The sequence below is a fragment of the Aythya ferina genome (assembly GCF_964211825.1).
Source record: "Aythya ferina genome assembly, chromosome: 13".
NCBI lineage: Eukaryota > Metazoa > Chordata > Aves > Anseriformes > Anatidae > Aythya > Aythya ferina.
In genome coordinates this window covers 8,796,522-8,820,778 of record NC_140311.1, presented here as the reverse complement: position 1 = coordinate 8,820,778, position 24,257 = coordinate 8,796,522, and the positions used below count along the sequence as shown (strand labels likewise).

Here is a 24,257-nt window from a genome sequence, read left to right as displayed (position 1 = left end):
TTCTGCCTTTCTTTTCCCAGAATGCTTCAGGATGTCACTGGCAGAGTCCTGTAGGTAGCTGGCACAGCACCCAAAGGAAACTGCTTCTGGACCCTGAAACTGGTCCTTTGTTCTCCATCAGCATCACAATGCAGCATGAGTGATGTATCTCCTGCTTCTATATTAAGAAAGAGAATGCACTTTGTGTTTTCAACAGGCAGGCAGGCAGGCAAACTATCTCTGCAGGCTTTTGTCAGTGACAGTTTCCATGGTGTTCATGCCCTCTTTTTCAATCTCAGAGTTAGTACAATTTCATTATCTCCAAAGATAGTGTTTAAATTGCCCATCATGTTAATAAATTAAACCCTGGTAATTATGGGTTTTTCTAAATAATCTAATAAGGATGCTTCTGCTTTGATGGGGAGAATTTAATTGTAAAACAATATTTATAATGGACTTACAGAAACCATGACCAACTAGAATGCCTTCTCTGGAGGTTAATAGTCCTCTCTGCCCTGCAAGGCCGGAGCCTAACCTCTTCTTGATGAGCATGGGAAAGAATCTATGGGTTTAAATACAGAAAATAATGAGAGAGTGGTCATTTCATCAAGGGATTCAGGGATTCTTCCAAAGAAACCCTTCCCCAGCCCATCTGAAACAGTGACACTGCTGATTTTTATGTTGCTAGTCTGGATCGGCCGCACATGCTGCTCAGCCTTCTCTAATGTAGCATATTGACAGCAGTGAAAGCTGAGGTGCAGCAGGAGACTTGTGCTGGGTGTCTCCATGATGTGCTGGCTGCACTGCCATGATCCAGCTGTGGCTGACAGAATGAGCTACCTTGGAAAACCTTATTCAGAAATGAACTCTAATTAGCCCAGTTATTGTTTGAAAATGGCTATTTAAAATCTGTGTATGCATATGGGTTGGAGTAATATGATGATAAGTATCAAGTGGGATAAATGCTACCTCCAGCTGATCTATATTTCAGGGGGGTTTCATTCTTCAAGGCATCCTCCTGCTCTGAAATCATGATATTGACTTACAAGGCATGAGATTTAGAAAGTAATATAGCTGCTGTGTGGGTGTGGGTTTTTTTTTTTTTTTCCTTCTAGGATTTGAGTTTTCAGGGTGCATATATCCAGGCTTTCCTCTGAGCTTTTCAAGGAAGCAAAGCAGACAGTGAGAAGCCCAGGTAACAACCTGCCTTCAGGAGCTGCAGCTCTACAGACGTTACTGGATATAGGAAGATTTGGCAAGATCACAGCATTTCTGCACTTGCCTATCCCTGTAGGGACAGGGTAGTGTTATTCCAGTTGTGCAAGGATATTCTGTGTAATTCCCAATGCCCACATTCAAAAAAGAAGAATTCAGAAATTCCTAGTAGACATATGGGGAATGGGTCAAAATGACCTCTCCAGGAATGGGGACTTCTCAGGACAAATGGAGTGGAGAGTAAGCTGGATAGTGCTTATAGGCTGAGAAACTAAAAGGCAAGCCAAGTGCTTTCTCCAAAACAAGACCAAAGCTGCGAAGAGCCAATGTATATGAGATGTCTGTAGATGCCTCATTATGTAGAATTATTCCCTTTTAAATCTATGCTAAAGTAACTTGGTTTTGTAACAGGATGCTACTGGCTAGGCATCACTGGCTTGTAATGCCTGTGACAACATTTCTTGTTCAGTTTCTGCAGTGTTGGGATGAAGATGCATCTGTGCATCAGCCTGAGAACTAATGTCAGATGAGCTGATTTAATTTGTGGTCTGGCCTCAGCATCTCCTTTATGGATTATGTAAGACATTTTCCTTTTCTGTAGTTATAAGCCAGTCCTGAGGACAGTAGACTTTTCCTTCACATGTGGACTTGCCTTGGCCATCCACTATTGCAGTGAGAACTACCAGAATTGTAAATGGCATAAAACATATATAATTTTTTCTGGAAGAAATTAGAAGTGACTCTAGATGTCACATATCAACTGGCTTATAAATATAACTGTAATGCCTAAAAAAAGGTGATGATCACCTTTATACCTGCTTAATAGCATCATTTTAAAGTGAATTACTGACATCATATATTACCTTCTTCCCCTACAGTAAATGGTCTCTCCCTGCTCTATGTTATTACTTATTGTAAATTCATTCAAGCAGTATATTTTGCTTTCAGCAAGGTATCCTCAGTTACTTTTTCTGTCCAGGATAAATTGAGATAAATTTTGCCTGTGCCTGTATTTTGCTCATGGCATCCATCTTTGCCCATGAAAAGTTACATGTAGAGTTGAACAGGACTTGAGAAATGATCATATTGTACTGTAGAAAGTTACAGATCACCAGTTTGCAGTCAAGCTGTGTGCAGAGGGCTCACTGAAGCAGCCAAGAGTTTAATAGGAGGTGAAAAACATAAAGAAATGTGATGTATTCTCTAATGTTTATCCTGATAAAGTAATAAGCACATTACAAGGAAGTGACACTAGTTATTTACCATGACATCAGAAGATTATACAGTAGCATATCACCCTAGGCACCACTGTTGCTAGTTATCATATTTTTGCTGTTGTAGGATTTATTTCAAGGGCTGTAGAAAAACAAAACTTTACTTTTGGTTTGTTTCTTTTTTCTTTTTTTTTGGTGGGGTTTCAAATAAAAGAGATCTCTATCCCTTTGCTGACATTCCTGTTCTCCCAAGGCTTAGCAAATCTCACAGCTGTGGCCACTTGCTGCCAAATCAAATAAAAATCTTAAGGTTTCCACCAACCAGCTTCTTTGAGGAGTTGCAGAGCCATTGTGGAAACTACTTGATTGAAGGCTGTGGTTTTACAGCCATGGGAGTGAGATGTGTGAAGGTCAGTGCAGCTTTGCAGTGGTTCTGGGGAGACCTGCCTGTGGAAATGAAATGTACATCTTGCATGCTTTTTAGGAAACCCTATGAGCTGTCCCTAGATGCAACACATTTCTGGGTCAGTCTAGCCTTTGTTTTGTGCTTACAGCTCTGGAGACCCCGGGATGGGTTGGTGGTGAGGACCTGGTGGTGTGGTGGGCTGGATGCTAGTAGAGAACCCATTATGTCCTGCAAAGCAGTGCCTGCTGTGTCTAATCAGAAGAGTGGCTCAATACCAAGTTCACTTGAAGGTGGAAAAAAAATATTATTCAGGTCTTCCCCCTGTAAAAGGGGTCTGGCTTGGTGGCTGGCCCTGGGACACATCAGCACTCACCATCCCAATGGCTTTCCCTGCAGCAGTGGAGAGTGCCAACTGCAAAGCTGCTCCCTCATGTTCTCTTCCTGAATTGTTATCATTCACTCCTCACTAACATCAAGTGTTTTATTTAAAAGTGTTTAGATATGCAGAGCTCATTTTGGATTTGTATAATCAGAATTTTTAAGTGGACAAGGCCGTGATTTTCTCTTTACAAGGGAGTAATGTCACATTTCAGCTCAAAGTGAGTTTTCAGAGCCAGGTTACAAAATACAGGCAATTAAATATGCAGACTTGAACAGTGGCATGGCTGCATGCGTCCAAGGAGACAATTCTCACCCATCAGCTCATATCCACTTTGCTGTGCCCAGGGGAATGGGGGAATCCTCCTGGGAGCTTCTGTTGATCTTGTGGCAGTGATTCCAAACATATCTTTGGCGGTGCTGCTGGGCATTGCTGGAAATAACATTCAAACCTGACTCCTTCTGAATTTTACTCTGCAAATGTTGTAGTGGTACTGTTGAAAGTGCAGGTCTGTACACCAGAGGTGACCAGAGGTCTTGTGGAAGGAGATGCCTGTACTCTGCTGGCCTGGCTCTGTTAACTAACCCTTGTAAAACCTCTGAAGTTTATTCTGCCCACATACACTACTGAGAAGAGAGAAGCCTCTCCTCTGGAGTTTTTAGCATTCAGTAAGTAAAAATCAATTGATTTTTAGATCATGGGGCTGAGGGTTGAAAGCCAGTTGGGATAGATTTTGTTTAACTTCTGTATTTAAATAGCTCACACTGCTTGAATACTTATACTTGCCTTTTTATTAGCTCACCCATGTTAGTGATTTGTGTGTCTGTGTCTCATGTCTTTGGGGAAAAAAAATGAAGCAGCTGGCATGCAGGTCTACAAATAGGTATTAGCCAACGTCTGATGTAGAGAGAGTCAGTGTTATACTGAAAGACCTAGGCAGGGTACAAAAATCTCAACTCATCAGGTGCCACAGGGACGTTGTGACCTTGCAGGTCCTTCTCACTGTGGTTTTCACTGGTGGTCTGTATCTTCTGTGCTGTCAGGAGCACCAGGGTCACCCCTGCCTGCTGTTATCTTGCAACAACCTTGCACATCACTGTAACAGCTAAGCTGCAAAGGGCAAGGTTACCTCTGATACTTGCAAAGCCAATTAGGACTTACAGAGCACTAAACTCAGATTTCTTCAAGTCATTTCATTTTATTGATCAGACACATTTTTATTTCCAGACTGCTCACTCTTGGGAACCATCCAGACTTCATAGTGCAAAGGACTATGTAAAACGTACTGATTCAGCACTCCCAGTGTGGTTATTTCTTTTTTTTTTTTTTTTTTTTTTTTTTTTTTTAACCTTGCAAGCTACATTTAAAATGCTAGACAGGGCTTGAAGAGCACTATCATATATCCAGTGCTTTTCTGAAAGATTTCTCCAACTTGCATTTCCCTTGTTCTCTTCAAAATCAAAACATTTCCTTCCCCTCTTTCTTGGTTAATTCCTTGGATTTTCCCAGAAGGGAGATTCCCAGCATGCAAGAGAGTTCATAAAGCAGGTGCTGACACTTAACTTCTTCCAAAATATTCCATGCAGCTTGGTAAGCTTTTCCTTATGGCTAATGGAGCTCAGACCAGACAGACAGCAGTTCAGGTGAGAAGCTGGAGCTCTGCCTCTCCCCCAGAAAGTGCAGCACAGCTCTGTGCTGCCACTGCTCCTTTAGCACCTTTGTGAGTGCTGACTCTAGGCGCACACATGCAATTTCCTGGAGACTCTAGCGTGAGTGAAATGACTTTACAGACAATTTAATGCCTTCTTGCACAGGAAAGATATATTCTTTTTGCCTTGACTGAAAGAGAGGCATAAAATCCCAGGAAAGGAAATAAAGTGATTCTGGATCAATAGAGAGAAATATACAGTAAATGCTTTAGTACGTTGTGCAGTTACAAGAGCCCTTGTGCATTATAAATACAGACGCTTAGCTTATCATGTCCATGCTGACAGTCCTTCAGTACCCACAAGCCACTTGAAAAGCACGCAGCTGAGCAGGTCTGAAGTCACCAAAGCTGCCTTTGTGTATTTTTCTGCTACTTGGAGAGACATCTTGGACTCAAAATAATGCTGAGAAGAGCCACCATCAGCACCCTGGACCTGGACGTACCAGTGGATGCAAGGCAGAGAAAACTGTGCTGAATCTGCATGGATTTGGCTAATGTTTAAAACCAGCAGCAGCCGTTTCAATTGCTCTGGGTAACACACAGATCCCTACTACACTGCTGGTTACACACAGGTTTCCTGGATCTAAGGAGCAATTAACAAGTAAGTGACTGTGAAGTGAAAGTTGGAGCATCTCTGTGTGAGGGATCTGCAGAAATCTCTGCAGAGCTGAGGGTTGAGATATCTTCAGAGTTATGCTCCTAACTACATTTGCTGTGCCCTTGGGACTTGCAAGTCTTCCTTGCTATACACATCACAAAGTCCCATAGTCTGGTGAAATTTGGCTGATGGAAATCCATGCTGTCACACTTGATTAGAAGGTGGCCAGGGACAAGCACAGGGAGAAAAATCTCTGCTGATTGCAAACACCTAATTTCCTTCAGAAATCAGACTAGATTTCTTCCCAGAGCACATAGGCTGACTGCAAACATCTCAGAGTATTTGCAGGGCTGTTAGCAGTAAGCTAGCAATAAGTGCTGTCAGAGCCCCTTTGCAAGACCATGGGTCACCCCTTCTCTAGATAAAGTACTTGCAATGTGATGTGAGATGTTTTATTTCTGTACAGCACAGAAACATAGAAAATAGATGTTTAGCTGACTGGTAAGTGCAAGTTGTAATGTACTACTTTTCAAGTGTTTATTCCCCTGGTCTTGTCTACAAGCCAGGAAGAAACTGATCTGAACAGATTTCTCCCGTTGCCCACCTGAAGCTCCCATTCCTCCTTCAAAATACTTTTTCAAATTTCTTCTGAGAAACATTACTTTCAAATAAGCTAATAGAGAATACATAATGAAATATGAGAAGATTTCTGTTGAATCCAACATATTGTCATGTTCCCAGTTCATCTCCTTGCCTCAGATTCCCTTTGTTCTCCCTCCATCCTCTCACCAGCCACCCTGTTCTTTTTCCTTTTGACTGCCCACTTTCACATTCATTTTGGCTTTCCTTCAGTCTTTTAATGCTGTATCTATTCCTTGAATTTACTATAGTTTGACATTCTGTTTCATGAGTCACCGCTGGGGATAGAGTTTGAAGTAGATCAAATTGCACAAACTAGTTCTTACAGCTGCCTAAAACTAATCTGAATTCATGCTCTTTATTCCCCCGATAAACCTTTGTGGATTCTTTGTTCTATACACTCTCCCTGGAAGATGATGAAGTAAATATATGCATTTATTGCATGTGGTGATGGCTGAATGTCAGGGATAGGGAGACCAAGAACTTCTGCCCTTTTACCTTTGCACAGGTCCTCAGCTTGCACACCACAGAAAGTCTGGATCATGTCCTCTTCCTCAGAAGGTTTCTCTAATCCTTTTCCTTCCAGTACATTTTCAGTCAAACTTCATAATCCTCAATGAGGTAATTGGGTATGCGTCCAAGTATACATTCCCATTTACATATCTCCTAGTGAAATGCTGAGTGGCAGCCACTCTGAATTCCCAGCACTTTTCTGGCCTTCCCTTTTATTCTATCATGCTTTGTTGAATTTTTCTCTAATACAATAGAAATAACAGTGATGTTTAGAGGAATGCTTGCTTACTAAACAACTAATAAATTCTCCATACAACTCCACTTTGCTGTAGTGTTTAATCACTTGCAGAAATTGTTCCTAAGCTTGTATTTGCTACTAAGAACATTAATCTTTAAATAACTTTATGCCATGGTGGTGTGAGATGATTAGGTTGGCAAGAATATCTGTTGTGGTGTCATCATAATTTTCATTAGTACAGTGGATTATGACAGCTTGTTCTCTGTTCAAATTGATGTGATTACTAGTCTGAAACCCTGGCACATTTCACTAACACCTGACATCTGGAAAAGAAAGGTGGGAGGCAATGAAAGCTCTCAAACTTGCTACGTGATGCACACCAATAGTCTCATCACTCATTCCAGCAGCTGCTGCAGCCAAGGGTTATGGCCTTCCTTGGTCAACAGAGCTAACACAATTCTTGTGGTGATAAAACAATTAGCTTTTGTGATTAGTGATGGAAAATACCATCAAACGATGAGTTGTGCTGAATAGGCAGCAACTAGAATTACCAGCACTTCTCTATTTAAATTCAGGTAACATATCAGAAGTGGGTGGATGAGTTGGCGATTTATTTTAAGAAGAACAAAAAGCAAGTGTCAAATATACATGTGTACATCAAATTGAAGATTCGTATCAGAACAGCAACGACAATGGAACAATTCTACCAGCAAAACTGTGAAGAGATGAGTTTCTAGCTTATATAACACCTTTAGCAGAGGATGAACTCTTGCCCTTGAATAATTGTGGTCCCTGGAAGGCTAATACTGCATGGGACAGCAGTGAGAGCTGCCCTGAGAAGCCAGACACTCTCACTCTGGCACAGCCATGAACCTGCACAGGACCCTCAACAGCCTTCAGTTCCCTAGGCTTCATACAATACTGCTGATATAAAGTGGTACTATCATACCACCTGACTTCAATCCTGGCATTTAACAATGACAGCAAAAAGATCCACAGAGAACAAGGCAGGTTTGTAGTGGAAGTGAATTTTCCTTGCGCTACGAGTGAAATTCCTTTTATGCAGCAGCATTAAGCTTCTTACCAGCAGCTAAAAGTGCAGGCTGTTAGCAATGTTTTTCTGTACAGACATATATATTCCAGCACTCGTCAGTGGTGATGAATCTTTTCACAGTGATCTTGTTCCCTGCGGAGTCACCAAGCCCCACGCACTGCCAGTGCTATGAGTGTCCAACAGGAAAATCAGATTTGCTCTTTCACCATTAAGCTGCTATTTCCAGCCCTGAAAATTATGCTGGGTGACATTAGGCAGCCAGGCTCCATAAAACAGCATAGACAAGACTGTCAGATCACTGCACTGGCAGAATAATCTGTTCTGACACAGAGGAAACCGCTACATGGGAAAAACTGAGTCCTGATCCAGCCAGGGACATGTGTGAGGGTAAAATGCCAGTGCTGCCACCACAAGAACTCTGGCTGCGTGACCAGACATAGGACACACAATGCATGGGACAGTGGTGCCCAGGGATCTGGCTGGCACTGCACACCTCTGAGCAGAGCCAAAGTGCATTTGAGGCAATTTTTGTGCACGAGATGTAACTGAACAAAGCAATAACTGCACAAAGCAAAACTAAAACAATTTGAATGGTGTGGTCTCCCTCACAGAAGACATCTTGGGCTTCTGATAGTGACCAAGCCTGGACTGAACTGCAATGCAGACAGCAGGGAAAATGGGAAGGGCTTTGACAGTGTCCAGCCCTTAGTGAAGTTTTTGTGCAGCTCAGAAAACACATGCAACTTTCTCAATTCCACATCCAAATTTTCTTACAGCAGAGTGAGGTCTTGTGTTTGCCATTTTCAGGGATATGTTCTGAAATGTGTTAAGAAATTAACCCAAACCCATTAATGACTAGCATATTTCTTACTACAGTACCAGCCAAGGATTACTTCAATACTTATTTTAATGGATTCCTCAGCTATGAAGGTTAAAGGTCTTGCAAGACACTTTTTATAAGCTTTCTGAAATCTAATCCATCACTAATTTCTGTATGTCTTGCACAGCACTAGGCATCACCACATAAATCCTTCTCTGATAAAATTATCCCAGGTATTACAAAAAATCAAAGCATTGTTCTTAAATACATGTGCCTTTTTTTTCAGATGTCTCACTAGTTGAGACGTAAGCCTGGTATCTTCAAGACATTCTTTCTTGATGATGACTATCATTTGTAGTTTATTATGACACCTGGCAGCTCAGATTCTCCATGCCAACAAACGTTAGAATCAGAAGTGGTTCTCTAATGACATCTCTTAGTACAGAACAACTAACTTCCTACTCGTGTCCCCAGGCTGAATTTTTGGCCCAGTACCAGACTTATTCATCCCACAAGCCAACCTGCTCCCTCTAAAGGGAGCACTGTATAAAACACTGATGTGACTCCTTTGTTCTTTCAGCATTAATTTCTTCAACTAATTTTGGTTACCTACGACATACAACCACTGGTCTAAGCATCAACAGTTGTTTCCTTTTAATGTGTTGCAGATGGATTGGTGCAGAGCCCATGGAGCATAGTTGCAGCATTGTTGCCTTCTTGGTTTTCCAGTCATGATCTCCCACAGAGGAGACAGGGAATGGCATTATGTGTCTAATTCTGCTACACACCACAACTGTGTGCTGTGCTAAGACTAGACATCTTTTTGCCTTCTTTATCCGTGAGCCATTAACACATTGCCTATGAAGGGCAGCGTGACAAACCAGGCCACAACAGCCATGGTATATGTTATGTTAGTGGAAAGTTTACATTGTAGATACAGAGTCAAAGAGAGGCCAAAAAGAAACTGATTTTTCAGTTTCCTGATAAGGAATGCTTGAAAGTATAAGCCTCTTAGCACACCACAAAGCACAACACAATATCTGAAAAAGTATAGAAGGGGAGATAAACTAGAAAAGGAGACTTGTTAGTACATTGACAAAAACGTGGTAATGGAGAAAGCCTCATATGTGAAGTCATATGCAATGGTTGTGGCAAAAGAAATCATTATATCAAATTCTGCAGACAAGAAAAGAAGGGAAGGAATATTCACCATATTAGGTTAGCAGTGATTTGAGCAAGGAGATCATGCAAGTATCTGATATTATCCAGTGCAAAATATCAAAAATAATTTGTGTACATCAAGCTGCTCTCAGATGCGAAAACTGTGCCCAGACCCACACAGCCACCCCAGGAGGCAGCACATGGAGGAGGATGATGGGGCAGCTCGGCTGCCTGTTAAGAGTGTGAGCAACTTACCTGGGAACAAGAAGTTCCACAGTCACCAATGCAGCTGCACACATCTGTAGCATGCCAAAGGCAATTGTAAAGCAAGATGAGCCAGCAGTTCAGAATTAAAGGTGGCTGCAGAAAGCAAAGGCAGACATGAATCTATAAAGAATTTCAAAGTCCTCAGAAAACATCTTTCAAGAGTTTTTTTTTTTTTAAGCTAATATGTCCTTAATGTCCTTGAGTGCCATCACCAGTACAGCTGCACAGTGCATGAAAGGAATACAAAATTCACCTTTGGCTGGAAAAAGTATCATCTTTCAGGGCTGCTCTATCTTATCCTGGGTGCTCAGGTTTTTCAAATATTTCTGAAATTATGAGATTCCGAACTACCCAGAGACAGGCAGCTGGGCTCTTGCTCTCAGAAGCAGTGAAGGTCCTTAATTTCTGAAAACAAATTTTAATGGAGCTTGCAATAGGAAGAATTCTCCCCACAGGGTTAATTAATGCAAGTCCCACGACAATTCTTAAAATTGTAAGCTGTCAGCCAGGTTTCCCAACCCAATATGTTCTTAACAAGAATTGCTTGTTTTATTTACAGGTTACCATTAATTACAAGATCTGCATCACATTATTAAACTAATATTGTTGAGATTGATGTGGCCAGAATAAGTTATTCATGCCTCATGGCCATAAATGATTTATGCAAGCCCACCTCTATCCCTCCCCCTGTATTGCCTCATCTATGCTGACATTTCTTCGTGAATATTTAAGGTAGGATCTGCTCTCACCTCATGATGAAAGTCAAACACAAGCACACTACAGAGCACAATGGGCAGTTGCTATTCAGCCCACACCACACCGACATACAATGAATAGATATTACACTTTTATGTGCAAAAAGATAATTCTTGCAGGCTGCTTTAGGGTGTAGGTTGCATAACTCTCACTAATAAGCCTTTAAAACTTTACTAGGAGAGTGAATGCAATTACTGGAGCTTGGTTACTGCCTTTCCTTATTTAAGTACAGTAATGTTTGACAGAGCCCACTCAACAAGAGTTATGTGGCAGCAGTGCCACGACATGTGAAGGACACCTGGTTGGCACAGCCTCTTATGGGACATCCAGTCCTGGAGTGTGAGCACAAGCAGCAGCTGAGCAGGTGTGCAGGCACAGCTGTCCACCCATTTACTGAACATGTGGTGGAAGAGCTCATTCCTCCCCCAGTGCACTGACCTTGTCTGACAGAGTTGGTATCCAAAGATGTTTCAAGACATTCCTGGATGGGGACACCAGGACATTTGTCTGTTTATTGAAATAACACTTTGCTGCCTGCAGGGCTATGTGTTATTGCCACTGTTAACCTTCTCAAGTAATATATAAGGCAAATTCTCTGCAGCCTATATCTGGTTACCCAGATCTCTATGTTTGTGCGTTCTTCTCATTGTGACAACTTGGATTTCTTCTGGCCTATGATGGAGCTGTCAGCAAGCCATCCCTGGCACCAGCAGGGGTTGTGCTGCAGAGCTGCAGGGGAAGCGCACAATATGGGAGGGACAGGGGCAATGCAGCTGTTATTAGCACCTGTCTTTGCTATGCAGCTTTTTGCAGAGCACTGCCCATGCAAAAACAACATCCATCCTGCTTCTGCACACCCTGTATGAGGGGTTGGAAACAATTCAGCCTGCAAAATAGGGACAGGCTTCAGCCAATGAGGCTATCAAAGAATCATACCCCAACATCACCCTGGCACTGGGGTGCATTTGCTGCTCACCTTCACCAGGATTCACAGCAGCAAAAAGGATCAGGTTCTGACAGCTCTCCCAAGCCCCCATATATTGTAGGCACTACAAGGAAACACCAGCATTTAGGCAAAACAAGCATGTCCCTGTCTCCTGGGGAGTGGGAGCCCTGCTGCTTCCTCCTGGCTAGCTTTTTACTCCTTAAAAGTGGAAACTGGGATGTAACGGGGCCACCAGTGAGTGGGAACAGCTCCTCCCCTTCTCTCCTTGCTCCCTTGGTTCATTTCTTGCCATGGCCCCTGCTTTGGCAGTGCTCCCGATGTTTTTAAAACTCCCTGATTACAGCCTCCTGGAAATGCCACTGTGAGTAACTCTGCACGTTGCACAAATTACACTGGCCCATTGCAAGAAATTGAGAGTTTTCATTACCTCTGGCAGTGCCAGAGTAACAGCAGAGAACCCTCAGCTGCAGGTGAAGGTACCTGGCTGCTGCCTGTGGGCAGGCAGTAGATGTGCGGGGTAAAGCCACACTGAGCCTCGGGTGTCCCTGTGTGCCAACATGCCCATGGGCTCCCACTACAACCTTACCTCCTGTTCAGACCATTCTCTGAATAACAGCCTGTGTACTGCTCACAATTTTCACATCCAGAGACCGTCCCAGGAAACCTCCATTATGCCTTTGGGAGAAAAGAAATACTCTAAGTGCTCCTAGGATTATTAATAATGTAAAAGTTTCGATTGTGCAAACACATGAATATTCGCTCACATGAAGTTGGGCTTTTGTTACATTCAGCTGCTGATTAAGGTGTTGGGCAAAGCATACTCCAGTATACTTTGTGCATGCATTTGGGGGCTAAATAATAGACTATGTAATTGCCATAGTTGCAAATACTCATTTCATTGTGTATGGGAAATTACATTTTCTAAAACAAAAACAAAAGTTATGGTGATTTTGTGGCTATATAGTTGAGATATGCTTGTAAGAATAGCAGGAAAATATTCTTGTGGTTGGCCTAAGCTTGTCTACCTTTAAGGGGAAACAGTGAAGGAAGGAAGTACATGCCAGCTTCAACCTGCAGAGGATCTAACAAGCTGTTGGTGCTCACGGTAGAGTTTACAAAGATGGCATGTTCTAGTTAACTTAAAAAAAAAGTGCATTGAAAACTGTGGTATAGTGAATCTGCCAAATAAGAAGGATACTTTACACAAACAGTGATCAGATATTAGAAGAGGGAACATCCTCAGTTTCATTGTGAATTATTCACAGCATAATCTGTGTATCTCTGCAGTACCCTGATGGCTTAAAGAGACACAAAGTGCTAAAGAGCTTCAGGAGAGACCCAGCAAAGCATGCTGTGCTGTTAGGGGCCTGTCCCCTCGCCAGTCCCTGGGCAGCAGCAAAGTTGGGCCCTGCAGAGCCCTGTATGTATACTCCAACTCAGCCTCTGCTGGCACCCCATACCATACAGCATGTGAGAGTTGATGCCAAAGCAAATGCATTCTAGCGAAGTCTGCTGGCAGCTTGTTCTCTTTATTACAACCGAGACGTTTGAAAAATATCCCTGGTTTTGTTAGCCTGAATGTTGGCAACAAAGTAGGGAATCTAGGGGAGCATCACATGGGGAGTAATGACAGGCTAAATGTTATTTTCATTACAGCCCCATTAGTGTGATTAGAGAAGGTGGTCACAGTACAACAGGAATTTTCTTTCCTGTCTCTGTGCTCTGTTACTGAAGATATTAATCCAAAAACAAAACCTCCCTTCCTCCCGTTTCCCCAAATCATACATACATCTTTTTTTCTCCTTACCTGATGTAGTCTGCAAGCTTTTAGCTTTCTGGCATGCTTCAGATGATTTTAAAACATTATCTTATGGTAGCCACGGATAGTTAATGGCCCTAGATGTATTTTCTGTGCACAGGTTTCCCAGCATAGGGACCACCTTCCTCACTGCACACCACTTAAGTACAAAAATCTTCACCTCTAAGACTCCCATAGTATTGTCAAGACAGGACAGATTTTGAGCACTATTCTGTGCATTCATATATTTTGTTTCACATCCCTAAAGCATGTGGAAAATGAACAGAGTCCCTCATTTTCAGAAGAGGGAGGAAGAAACCCTCCAAGTCTGAATGACAGAGAGATCAGGAATGGGCAAGGGAAGATGACACTCAGGGAAATAATCACCCAGACCTAGGAAGAGAGAACCTTGAAGGAAAGAGAAAATTGAGCTTGGGTAATTTTCCAGTTCATTTACCATTGAAATGGAGACTGGAACAAATTCCACATCTGGATCTGAGTTCACTAAATTGCAGGTTTGAGTCACTTTGACATCTCACTGCACAAGCCCATCCCTCTCTAACCACACTAGGAAGCCCATCCTTTAGAGAGGCAGCCACTCAGCAAGCTGTCCCATTGCACACTTTTCATCCAGCAGCTTCAAGTTGCCCATCCAAGATTTACTACCTGCCTTTTGAACCCGAGTCTGTGTTTCAAAGCCACAACAGCCCATGTTATCTCATGCTCTGAAACCCTGGAAGTGAAACAAACATCTGCCTGTGTAGAGCCAAGAGAACATATCTAGGAAATGTTGCTTCTCTCACCCTTTGACCAAAACAATCTGGAAATGCTGCATGATGGCAGTGCTGTGCAATGAGGTAAGAACCCAGAGCACCAACCTGCAACAGGTCTGTCAGCTGTTAAATTCCACTGTATGTAATCACCTTCACATTTTCTGACAGCTCAGAAAGTTTGTGACTGACAGGAACAAACAAACAACAAAAAAGAAACACATTTAGTCACCGTCAGCCCGGATTTAGGCACCTACATACATTGCCCACTTTCCAGCTGGGACAGACAGGATTTTAGTTGCAGGGAACTGAGATCAAGCTTAGCAGAATGCCCACACATTTCAGCATCCCACACACTTAATATCCATGATTGTAACAACATAGCAACTGGTCTGTAATTAGTACAGACATTGCCAGAGATGCCTTTGTATTACTTATGAGTCATGCTACTAAAATATTCTTTATTCATTATCCAAGTCCTTTTCATTTCAGTGCCAGCCATTACCATAGGATACATAGGACTCTGTCAGGCTTGTCAAAGCCAAGTGCCTTCTGATAGGGATCTTCATATTTAATCTGACGAAGATTTACTTTACAAAAGAGTGAGATCACAAGGTTCCTCTCTGCACAAAAGAAGAAAGAAAAATTTAAACACGTCTCAAAGTAAGGGATTTTCTCCTTGTTGCTTCTCCAGGCACCCACCTACGGTTAGAAGAACCACTTTGAAACTTGGCTTAAATTGTTCTGTCAGTTTATTAAATATTTGTATTTTAATATATTTCTAGTTAACTAATGAGGAAAGAAGTCTCATGAAAAGAAAGAAAGCTTAGATAGAATAGGAAACTTCCCTTCATCTTTAATATAATGTATGGAACAGAAAAAAAGGAAAAAGTAGCTGAAATGTATTATGACAAGCAAATAAAAGTAATATTGGAAAATTCCTTCAGGCAGATTCTGTTCTAGGCCACTACTATTTATTAAGATTTATTTTTTATTCACTACGTTATTAAATCACTGTGCTGGAAAGTTCTTGGGTCATTTCAAACCACTGTTTCACTGATTTATTATTCCTAAAACATCCTTAATATAGCGTTGTCATTAGAGCTGATGACAATGATCCCAAGATTTCCCTTGGCAGTGGGCTAATTGTCTAAACGCTCTTGCTGTTGAAGAGAAAATCTGACAGATTAACTCAGAATACAATATAAGATTTATAAATAAAAAGGTAGGTTAAAAATATAGTCTGACATGGTCAGAAAAGTTCCTATAAAACACACAACAGAAAGCGGGTGACTTGGCTTGCTGTTTCCCAGCTCACATGCAGCTAGCTGGGCACAGGTGCGAGCTGAGAGGGCAGCACAGAGGGAGAGCATCCCCCTGCACAGCCTAGTCCTGGCTGCCTAACCCTAACTGCTGCTGTTCGAAAAACTTTACATTTTCATGCTTTGGAGTTCACCTACTATTTCTTACTGCTGGAATGTGAGTGGCAGACAGAATTGTCTCTCTTGAGTGTAATATATTATGGAAATGGTGTTTTTCTATTCAGCTGATTTCATAATCTCATCGTGTTCTGCATTTCTAAATATTTTAAAAATGTCTTTCTTTTTTTAGATTTTTTTTTTTTAGATTTTAATAATTTATTTTAGAATAGAATCTTTTTTTTTTCTTTGTCTTGAATGTCACTATTGCTTTCACATGTAGATGTATACATTAAAGACTTAGTTTTACCTCAAAAGGGAATTCAGAGAGCAGCCTCTCTCTCTTCGAGATCTGCAGCAGAGGTGGAACATTTGTTTTTCTCAGCCATGCAGGCCTAAGAAAAGGGAAATGGCAATCCCTGTCACCTATTGGTGCTACACTGGATCAACATAACAAAATTGCTGATGATACTGATTCCTGAGACAGGCTTGCATTATACAATATATGTCAGAGGAAATCAAACTGCCAATCAAGAAAAATCTTTGAAATATTCATTTTAGCAATCTATTTGTTTCCCAATTGGAAAAGATATAGCAGAAATGCACTATAGACTGCTGCTATGGAGAAAAAGAAAACCTCCAGAAGATTAGTCTAGAAATAAAATAAATTTATATTTTTAAGTTGAATCTTCTTTTTTTTTTTTTTTTTCTTCCCTCTTCTTCCTTTCAATAAAATCTTTGTCTGCATCAGTTGCTGAAGGCACAAAAGTTTGGCATAAGATGTACCTACTGACTTTAAGGATAAATCAAACCAACTCAGTGCCATTATTTCCTGTAAGCATTACAGGAAACACATCCACATCTTTATGAGGAATGACATCAGATGCTTCTGCCAGATCAAAACCCAGAGGCAGTGGTTTGCCAAAGAGCTGAAAAGGCCAGGCACTGAGCTGCACAGAAAAAGATGGGTGTGGATGACTCATTCCAAACTGGAAGACCCCAGATTCTTGTCACATAGGCTACCAGACTATGACACATTGCAGCATGGACTGCGTAGGTCATGGGTTGTGTTTCTCACCTCGCTCCTGTCCTGCGGTCACCCTGAACACAGAGCAGTCTCTCCACAGCTGGGAATGTGCCACCTTCACTCTGCTTCATTGGTACAGATGATGGGGACAAGGCCAAAGCAACTGTGATGATCCTCCTGATGGGCAGCCAAAAACATGATGCTGTTATTTACCTTTTCTGTTCTCCCTTTCTCACATGCTTTTGACCAGTGCTAAAAGAAAACAAACCTGATTAAAGAACCAGTGGTCCCATTAGCCTGTGGAAATTGAGGTTCTTTCTCATTTACAGGACATCATTCAGCAAAGAGGTAGCTGAAAGTTTCAGCTGCAGGAATGAATACAGCTGCTCTTTCCAAATCATGTCCAAAGGAGTTTAAAATAACAGCAAATAATAAAAAGCTACTTTTGAGAGACAGAGTAAGTTTCTCTATAGCACTAACAGACACTAAATTGTAATTTTCTTCATTAACTCATCATGCTACAGAAGAAATGAGTTTCAGAGGGAATTCAGAAATCATTTCTTCCACATCAAGAGTTTGTGCACTTAATTTGTTGCAGTAAACCACCATTCTGCATGCTGAGGATCTCTGCGTTAGCCAGATGATGAAACAGCATCTGCCTTACACACTTTTTTTCTCCGTTTAACTAGTAAAATATTTCCATTTCAGTGATGAGATGAAAAACACAGTGGAGAAAATCACAGAAGAAAAGAAATTCACAGCTTTCTAACTAGGGCTGTAGAGTGAAATAGCTAATATTGCCAGATTCAGCACAAAGGAAAATGACGGGGAATATTTTTTTACAAAACACGCTACAATGAACATAAACTGCAAGAGCATTTTGGAGGAGCATGTAACATGCAAGCAGGATTTCAGAACAACATAAGGGACTTGTAGATACAGAGGCATATCTTTTTTCGTTACCCAAAATGACTTGGATCTAAAAAATAACCAACATTGACAATGGAAGAATTTATGGACTTGGGAATCTGAAATCTCAGTCTGGTTTCCATAGATTTCTAGATGCTCAGAATAACAATGTAATTTGAAACTACAGCCTCATAATTGTGCCTAGCATTGGAGCAGCATGTTGATGGCATGGGCCCCAAAGAAACTCCCTCCAAAACATTTGCCATCTGCAGCCTGCAGAGAAGGGGGACAGTGAGGTTGGTTTGAACTCACTCACTACACTTCTGGTGCAGCAGAAGTGGTATTAAGCACACTGGTCTTTTTTTTTTAAAACAGTGTTCCAGGTACTATGCTTTGACACCTCTCATTTCACATAGAATAAGCCTCTTTTTACTAAATTCTGACTAAAATTTTAATAAAGACCTTTTCCAATTGCTCCTTCCTTTTTCCCTCCCTCCAAGTACTCAGTTCTTACAGCTTATAAAAATACATCATTGAATTTGAAACAAAATCAGAAGAGTTTTAATTGCTCCGAGTCTTGGGAGGTCCCAGCCCCATTTGCAATAGGAATGCATTCAAAGATTCAGCCACTGGATTAATCCCAGGGTTCAGTGGAGGGATCCAAAACTGAAATTTAAAGAAGAGGCTTAGAATAATCAGGTCACTGATCCCAGCAACCCTTACGGTCAGTATGGTCTGGCAGTAGGCTTTCTGCATAGATACAATGTTTTTTTTACTGTTTTAAATGCCATGTTCAGCGTGCAGTTGCTCCACTGCTGTTGCATTGTCTGCAAAGGAGCTGTGGACCAAAATTACCATGGATACTTATTTTGCCAAGGCTTTGAGAGCTCAGAAAATGGATGACTGTGGAACATATTTCTTGTGCAATATTTTGGCAGTTTTGAGCATAGAAAAGGCACTATTCCCAACAACAATTGTAAGGGGCAACTGCTATCTACTATTTATTCTCTGTAGTTAACATAATATTTTGAGCTTAGTCACAGAGTGGCAAGCTCTCTTGGCACTGAAGATGTTGTTTCTCCTTCTCCCTAGTGCATGTAACACATGAAACTAGAGAACCAATACTTACAAATGTTCATATATTAAAGACATTACATAGAGAAACAATGAACAGTAATGAGGAGGAGCCCTAAATGAATCCTCTCTTCCTTTCAAGGAGTTTTCAAAGCCTTTGTCTACCTCACCATATATTATCTTGCTGGGAGATGGTGTCTTTGCACTGTTCTCTGGAGGGGTGAACTTTGTCCCCATAGGAAACTAGCCATAGATATCAGGCAAAGTAGGTATACAGATTTATAGCTTCATTATCTGTTTTAGCAGATATGAATATTGCAAGGAGAAATCATGGAAGGAGTTGTTTGTATTCTTGTAAATGGCCAAGAAAGCAGAAAACCACAGTTGTCAGAACCTTTTACTATCATTACCAAAAAGTTTATAACTGTTTACTAAGCATACATAGCCAATCAGTGTTCATAATTTCCAAACTCTATGTTGGTTATACCCTGCACATGCTGCTTAGCAGCCAGCTCAAAGCAGTGGGGATTTTCTCAGTAAGGGGAAATCAGAACTTGTCAATTCATTTAGCAGCATGCTACAAGCCTTACCATGAACAAATTGCATCTACACATCAGAGTTGCTGGAGTTCCAGAAAGCACAAGATAGTGTCAGGGAAGAAAATATATCCCTAGGAGAAAGTTATAGAAGTGATCTTGTAACAGCTGAGCAGTGCAGATAATCAGTCCTCCTTAACTGCCAGTGGGTTGAACAGGACTCTTAGACCACTACTGGCACAGGTCAGCCACCTCTTGCCATTTAAATGTTATCACAACAATTCCTGTAACTTTCTAAATTGACAAAATAATGAGCAGTATATAGAAATGAATCACTGGCTTGTTCTGGGAAAGCAACTAGCCAAAATTCAAAGGACCTTTACAGTGTCACAGAGATTTTTCTGACATAATAATGACTGGTGGGAATGGCTTGTGTTTGTCTGTGTTCTGCTGCCAGCCTAATCAGATCAGCACCACTAATAAAGTTTACTTCCCTCTAGCTGGCTTTGAGCTTTTAAATGTGTGTTCAGCTTAAGTCAGGGCAGAAAGAAGAGAAGATTTGCCTCTGCCATGTTCTTTGCAGGTTTTGGGAGAGGGATGATACCAGCTTTAGGAAATCCAGATTCAAATCCTGACCACGGTGCACAGAGGTGAGTGAATTGTGCAGGTCTCCACGCCTCAGTGTCCTGTTGCTGAGCAGTTTCCCCTGCCTTTGCTAAGCTGTGTGTGCAAAGAAGAGTTGCTCTGGGGCCCTGCCAGACTGTGCTTGTGCAAAGCAGCTCCAACCATGGCACGGTCTTGGTGGAGCAGGTGGGGTGTGAATGCTCCCACCTTCCTGTCTCTGGGCTGGACCAGTCCCAATCAGGGCCCCTCTGGTCATGTACACTGCTTTAAATTGCCTGTGCATGAAGTTCCCAGCAAACCTGATGTTTTTAGTTTATTTTATTTCCCTAACCCACTGCTAAGACTGGTTTTATCAAGTACCTTTTGCTAGCCTAATAAAATATCATTATCATTTATGAAAGAAAACCAGATGCTTAGCAGATGAAACTGTCCAGGAGAGTGCTGGTGACAGTGCTGCATATGGACTTAAATGCAATCAATTTATGATAACAATGCTGAGCAAAGGAACAGCTGTGACAATCTCCCTGCTTGGATTTGGATACCATATCTGATGGCACCTATTTAAATCCTTGTCTCCACCATATTTAGCAGTAAATTTATCCTGCAGCAAGGCTGAGTGTTGTCTAGTGTAAACAGTAGCCACTCCTTCCTCACCATACACCAAGAGCAAAGTACAGGCATTGTTTTTGTGCAGGTGGAAACAGGTTCCCACAGTGCTTCACTCAGTGAAAAGGTTCATCTTGTTTTGTGTTGGCAGCCCTGGGTCAGTTTACTTCTGCCTCTGTGGTGGTCTGGATGTCAAGGACTGGCTTGCTACAGAAAAGCAGACAGACTTATTTTCTTTAAGTTTTCATAAGAAGACTTTCATACAAAATACAACATATTTAGCCTACCACGTCCATCACAAATGGACCAAAACCTCTTCTAGCCTTTTTATTTATTTATTTATTTATTTAAATCATGCAGCTATAAACACATCACCTGGTGTTGTACACATAGAACCTGCTTAAAGATCTTTCCACCACCAGTATTGCATCTTGCAGAAAGTGGAATATTGACAAAATATGTGACCTTTGAGGCAGGGTGTGGTGAATGGCTGGTCTGAATCTTCCTGCAGATTTTTGATTTATCTCTCTTATTCAGTGATGTGGTCCCTTTGCACAATTACCATCTTTCCACACTCACTAGCCTGAAAAAGCCCTACCAAGCTCAGATGAACAACCAAATAACATGTATTCACTGAATTAATCCACCAGGCATCACCACCTTGATAACAACTGAAGTTGTCCCCTGAAAACAGGGAATCAACAAAATCATTAACGGGATTTCATGTACTTCATTGTCATTTCTGAAGATGAAGCTGAGCTCCCTGTTTAGATGGGTAACCTTATGGGGTCACACATAACACAACTGTTATGTGTGACCTGTCTACAGTCACTGTCCCTTGATAACGTGACGATGTCATATTCATGATGTCAAAGATTATTTTGCTTTTTGTGATATCTTAAACTATTCCTAGCACAGAAAGGGAAGAGGAAAAAAAGAAAAAAGAAAAAAGCCTGTTTTGCACATCACTAGCTATTAGGCTATGTCTGGTTACATCACATCAGCTGACATAACATAAACCAATGCAAGCAGATCAGATGTGACACAAATGTCATGTTGCATCAGATTTAAAAAAAAATGTCAGCTTTTACACCATAGATAAAAAATGCCAAGAGAAGTTCAACAATTGTACCTGTTCAAGATAAAGCAATGCTATTTACCAACTGTAATCCGTATTTTCATATTCCAATGGCACATTTCCAGTTTATGAAATTACCACTTTTACTCTCAGTTATGCTCTTATTCCTCACCAAAAGACACAGAAGTGGTGACCATTAACCTTGACAAAGCACCCATCTGCAGGGAATTCATCAACTGAAAAATGGATAAAACATTGTGCCTATCTCAAAAAAAAAAAAAAAAATAAACAGCACTGAAATCAATAGCAACCTTTCTATTGATTCAAACAGGAAATGGATCAAGGTTTCCATGCCTCAGTAAATACTTCTACTGTACAACTAATTTCCAATTAGGAGGAAAAGCATGTTTTTAGTAGGTCAGTAAGGAAAAAATAAATAATAATAATAAGAAGAAGAAATTATGTAACAGAACAGACAGATTACAAAGGAAAGGTAGCACTTACATAACGTATCAAGTGTTAATGCCATGGTTGTTTTTTCAATGTTTTCTTAATTTTCCAGTCACACAGAAGAGAGAGTGAGTAAGAGAGCAAGCCCAATATTTGCTCCAGTAGTAGGGACCTGGCGCATGTACATGCCCCTTCTAGGGGTCAGTGAAAACATTGCGCCTGAATCAGAGGCCACTGGCCACCTGCTCACCCTGATTCTGGAGCAGAAAAAAGCTTTGGAACATTTGCAGCTCCCCTATCTGTGGTTTACTAAAGTAGTCATTTCAATGCCATATCATGTGTGAGCTGCAGAGGAGTCTGACGCTCCTTTGCAAGAATTCCCCTTGCCCACAGTCACAGCTTATATCAATTACTTTCAGCAACCTGAGGGTCTTTATTTTGGGTTGGGTTGGTAGCAGTCTGCCTTTATGATAGATTATTGCATGAGGCTGGAAACTCTTCGGTGACACTGATAACACAATTGGTTAATAACTTCTGTTACAAGCTCAAGCAAAGCCCAAACTGCAAAATTAAACAGTAAATGGCCAGAAGCATCACCTGCGTTACTTGGAGAGCACCTGCATATGAACCTACTGCCTGCACACAGCAGCAAGCAGCTGCAGCAGCAATAGGGGGATTGGGTGGGGGAGGCATGAGCTGACTGAGTGAATCTGCTCTATGGTTTTCCCCTTCTCACATAATATGTATACAACAGGAAAAATTTCCCTTCCCTTGTTTGCATGTCTCAATATGAAAGAAAAGAGACAGACATTCCTGCAGGAGCAGGGATGCTGAGCAGTGAGATGAAAGTGCTTGTCAAGGATGACAGGAACTAAAAGGACACTCTCCAGGTTATGTGGTTCTCTGTAAACTTTCAGTAACCTCCTCCTTGACATTGTGTCTATCACATAATACTGCTTCAGGAGAGAAGTACTGTTTAACACCTGAGGCATACTAGATCTTGGTCCTCTGACATGCCACTTATTTTGCTATGAATCTTCCCTTTTGATTTGGCAAGTGCAAAGGCCCATTTCTGGCCTTTTTTTTTTTTTTTTTTTTGGTGGTGGTGTTGGTTTGCTTTATTTATTTATTTATTTCCTAAAGGCTCTAATAGCTCCACTCCTCAACTCCTCAGCCCAGTTTTGGGGAAAGAGAGCACATGCAGGGAAGGGGTGGAGAAACAGTTGCAGTTTCAATAATGGTTGAAGCAACATTCAAGAAATATTTTCAGTATATTAAAAGAGGAACCAGTGCTTTTCCCCAGGCTCCCCACTGTAGCTGATGTGAAGAGAACATTCTGCAGAATACAGACTGCATTGCTGAGTGCAGTTCTGCCCTGTGAAAGTTTGTTTTCTATATGGAAATTTCTTTAAATGACAGTCTAACAAGTCAGATGTTTTCTCTGATGTGGAAATATTTCCTGCTTATCTTCTTCATCATTCAGATTGTTATTCATCATGTATGCTGGAGCAGCACCTGTGGATGGACCCAAGCAAAGGTATTAATTCAATGATGAATCAGGCAGTTTACTCGTAGACTAAGACTCAAATTGTAAAGCGATTCATCTTAGAACCTGTTTATAAGTGAAAAACAGACACCTTGAGGCTGCTAACCTTTTAGATACACCACAGTGACAGATTCTGCCTGACAGGTTTGATATGAATTCTGCCTGCTGTATAAATATTGATGGTTTTAAAGCTTAGCATTGCAAACTTAATCTTAGCAGGTATATTTGCAGATCTAGAGCCGTGCTGAGTGCAAGCCCCCTGTTCTGGCAGGGAAAAGATGCAGTGCAGTGCTCAAGGTGTTATTTAGAGTCATTAGTTCTTGAAAGGAAAAAGTTAATTGACAAGTGTTCACAAATGTTGTGTACTTGAACATCTCAGAGGAATAGCCCAATTACTATACTCTCAAACAAGCAGATCCAGGATCATTAAGAACCACTGACATGTTGAAAAAGACACTGGGAAGGCATGCAAGCAGAACAGGATTTTTGTGGTCATGTTGTTCTCGTTGTGAAGGGGAAAACAAGCCA

At 41.3% G+C, this 24,257-nt stretch overlaps 2 long non-coding RNA genes across 2 annotated transcripts; one reads left to right on the top strand and one right to left on the bottom strand.

Annotated features, from left to right (window-relative positions):
- Window positions 1–1,167: 1,167 nt before the first annotated feature.
- LOC311443849 lies at window positions 1,168–9,081 on the top strand. The gene is made up of 3 exons (XR_014697544.1): window positions 1,168–2,818; window positions 3,682–3,861; window positions 7,465–9,081. It is a non-coding gene; the product is annotated as an uncharacterized lncRNA (long non-coding RNA).
- Window positions 9,082–14,953: 5,872 nt separating this feature from the next.
- LOC311443847 lies at window positions 14,954–22,535 on the bottom strand. Its single transcript, XR_014697542.1, has 4 exons — window positions 22,238–22,535; window positions 16,958–17,083; window positions 16,190–16,274; window positions 14,954–15,084 (listed from the first exon to the last, which is right to left on the bottom strand). It is a non-coding gene; the product is annotated as an uncharacterized lncRNA (long non-coding RNA).
- Between the last annotated feature and the right edge of the window lie 1,722 nt (window positions 22,536–24,257).